Raw genomic sequence first — 3,744 nt, forward strand, 5'->3', positions numbered from 1 at the left:
TATTGTTTTACAGTTTGGTGAATATTCACAAAGTGAATATTTACAAAATGAAACAACATTCTGGAGCCCCTGCTCTTTCCCAAGCCCTATTTCTCCCTCCCCCACAGAAACCATTAGCTTAGTTTCGCCTACTCTTGAAAAAAGTTAAATCATACAGTCTGTACCTTTTGTTCCTGGCTTCCTTTACTCAGTACTATGTGAGATACACCCGTGGTGGTTTGCCAGGAGTTCGTCCGTATGTTTCCATTACCGTGCAGTATCCCTGGTGTGGCTGTGCCACAATTTGTTCATCTGTTCTACTGTTCCTGGACCAGCATCCAGCTGGTGGCCATTTAATCAGTGCTGCTACGAATGTCTATACTTGTGTCTTGGCACACATCAGTCCGTGTTTCTGCTGGATACACGCATACCCAGGAATGGAATTGCTGGATCCTAGGGCATGCCTTATATGCGTGTGAAAGCTGGACGATGGATAAGGAAGACTGAAGAAGAACTGACGTCTTTGAATCGTGTTGGTGGAGAATATTAAATATAGCATGGGCTGCTAAAAGAAAGAACAAATCTGTCTTGGAAGAAGTACAGCCAGAACGCTTCTTAGAAGCAAGGATGGTGAGACTGCATCTCACCTGCTTTGGACAAGTTATCAAGAGGGACCAGTCCCTGGAGAAGGACATCATGCTTGGTACAGTAGAGGGTCAGTGAAAAAGAGGAAGACCCTCAACGAGATGGACCGATACAGTGGCTGCAACAGTGGGCTCAGGCATAGCAACGATAGTGAGGGTGGTGCAGGACTGGGCAGTGTTTCGTTCTGTGGTAAATAGGGTCCCTGTGAGTCAGAATTGACTTGACGGCACCTAACAACATCAATAACAGGGCATGCATTGAAAACTGTTTTCAAGAATAGTTGAACCAATTAATCCCCTCCTCCATCCCAAGCAAAGTACAAGAGTTCCAGTTGCTCCAAACCCTCACCAACTGTACGGTGAAAAATTAACTTTACGCAAAGAATTTGGCCTTTGTCCCTGGTTTCTGGAAGGTAACCCCTAAACCCTGGGAGTTTTTTAAGTGATTGAAGTGTCTTTGTTATCCATGGAGAGCTCCAGACCACACCTGATAGTTGATGCTAATGAGGTGACTCATGGGGGGCTGGCCATGCCAGAAAGACCCACCATGTGATCAGCTCGACTTCCAGGAAAAGCGGGGTGGGGGGGGTGGTGGCTGGACATTGAGTTCAATCACATGGTCAATGATTCAATCAATTATCCTTGCATAATGAAATCCCAATAAAAATTCTGGACACTAAAGCTCAGGTGAGCCTTCCTGATGGACAAATTATCAATGTACTGGGAGGATGACATGTCCTGACTCTACTGGGAGAGACACAGAAGCTCTGTGTTTGAGGACCTCACCCCAGACCTCGCCCTACGCAGCTCTTCTTTCACGTCCTTTTTGCTGTAATACGGCTAAAATCGTAAGTACAGTGCCTCCTGAGTTTGGTGAATCCTTCTAGGGAATTATCAAACCCTAGGGTGTATGGGAACCTCTAAATTTGTAAATAGTTGATCAGAAATGAAACTGTCTTGGGGACCCCAAGCGTGCAGCTGGTGTCCTGAGAAAGTAGTCAGAACCCCCAAATTTGCAGCCAGCTGGCTAGAAGTGCAGACGGCCCTGGGGAACCATCAGCTTGTGGCTGGTGTTTGAGGTGAGGGAAGTCCTGTGGGGGAGTCTGCCCTTAACCTGTGAAAGCCAACACAGCTCCGGGTAGTTAGTGTCAGAATTGCATTGCATTGCGCCCGACTTGATGTCATCCACTTTTTAAAACGTCAGCCTTTGTGGTGAGTCCCACTGGAATCTCATTGTTGTTATAGTTCGTATTCCCCTGGTGACCCAAGCCGAGGGGCACCATCCATACGTTCAATGGCCATTCAGCTATCCTCTGGTGAAACGCCTGTTCGAATGCCTTTTTCTATCGTAATGGCTGTCTCTTTTTTTTTGGAACATTTCATGAATTTGCTTGTCATCCTTGCTCAGGGAGATGCTAATCTTCTCTGTATTGTTCCAATTTTAGTTTATTTTCCACTGAAGCGAGCCCGTGGCTGTCTCTTTCTTAATAAGCTGTAGTGCATTTTAATAAATTCTGGAATGCAGTCTTTTGCAAACATCTCCTACTTAATGGCTTGCTTTCCACTCTGTCTCTCTTTTTTAAATTTTATTGCTCTTGTTGTTGAGAATATACACAGGAGAACATATGGCACTTCAACAATACCTACATGTACAATTCAGTGACCTTGATTACATTCTCTGAGTGGCGCAAACATTCTCACCCTCCTTTCCCAAACTGTTCCTCATCCATTAACATAAACTCACTGCCCGTAAGGTTCTTATCTAATCTTAGGAGTTGCTGTTTTTGATATAATCCCATATAGATAGTTCTTAAAAGCATAATGCTCAAGGCAGACATTTTTGACCAGTTAAGCTAAACTGTTGTTTGGTGTTAAGAAGACTTCAGGGGACATTTTTGGTTTAAGGTTTAAAGATTGTCTCTAGGTAATAGCTTCCACTCTCTTCATGGTGCCTCTTGATGGATGGAAGCTCTTAATTTTATGTAGTCCAGTCCATCTATTGCTTCCTTTATAGTTACTCGATTTTGTCTCCTTAAAAAAAATCTTTGCTTATTCAAGGTCCTGAAGATGTCTCTTATGGTTTATTCTAGAAGCGTTATGATTTTACCTTAGACTTATAAATCAATGATCCACTTGGAGCTGTTTTGTATACATAGTGGTGGGAAGTAGCAGTCAAAATTGCTAAATTCTTAAGTTCAAAAATATATTAAAAAATGTACCAGAGAGCTTATTACTGAACTCTCCGTAAAGGGGATTAGGAACCCGGGTTACAGTGATTAAAGCAATTGACTGCTAACCGAAACGTCGGCGGTTCGAAACCACCAGTGACGGTCTGCTTCCGTAGAGATTTACAGCCTTGGAAACCCTGTGGGGTTGCTATGAGTTGGAATTGACTTGATGGCAGTGGATTTTTGGCTTTATGAAGGGGATTACATCCTTAATCAAACAATTCTGTGTTTTTCTGCCAGATTTTATTTATACAGGCCACCCACTCAGTTTTCGATATTTTACACATTAGTATTATAGGAAGCAGCCCCACCTTTGAAATCAGTGGCAAAGGGTGATTTATTACTTAGGATCCAAAGCAAAAACCCAAACCTGTTGCAGTCAAGCCAATTCCAACTCATAGCGACCTCACAGGACAGAGTAGAACTGCCCCATATGGTTTCCAAGGAGCGCTGGTGGATTCCAACTGCCGACCTTGGTTAGCAGCCGTAGCTCTTAACCGCTGTGCAACCAGGGCTTCCATTAGTTAGGATGAGCTGGGTTATGCTGCAGTAACCAAACCAAAACCAAACCTGTTGCCATCAAGTTGATTCCGACTTAAAGCGACCCTATAGGACAGAGTAGAACTGTCCCATAGAGTTTCCAAGGATTGCCTGGTGGTTTCAAATTGCCGGCCTTTTGGTTAGCAGCCCTAGCACTTAATGACTACGCCACCAGGTTTTTTCAGAACTGCCCTATAGGGATTCCAAGGAGCAGCTGGTGATTTGAAATGCCAGCCTCTTGGTTAGCAGCCGAGCTCTAAACCTCTGTGCCACCAGGGCTCCTGCTGCAGTGACAGTCATCTGTAAACACCCATGGTTCAAGATGACAGGCGTTCATTTCTCACTCACACAAA

The 3,744-nt window shown here is 44.2% G+C and overlaps 1 non-coding gene across 1 annotated transcript; it reads right to left on the reverse strand.

Annotated features, from left to right (window-relative positions):
* Positions 1-1,986: 1,986 nt before the first annotated feature.
* On the reverse strand, positions 1,987-2,089 carry LOC111750018 (U6 spliceosomal RNA). The gene has a single exon (XR_002785167.1). It is a non-coding gene; the product is annotated as a U6 spliceosomal RNA (small nuclear RNA).
* Between the last annotated feature and the right edge of the window lie 1,655 nt (positions 2,090-3,744).

The sequence above is a fragment of the Loxodonta africana genome, chromosome 2 (genome assembly GCF_030014295.1).
Source record: "Loxodonta africana isolate mLoxAfr1 chromosome 2, mLoxAfr1.hap2, whole genome shotgun sequence".
In the NCBI taxonomy this organism is placed as follows: domain Eukaryota; kingdom Metazoa; phylum Chordata; class Mammalia; order Proboscidea; family Elephantidae; genus Loxodonta; species Loxodonta africana.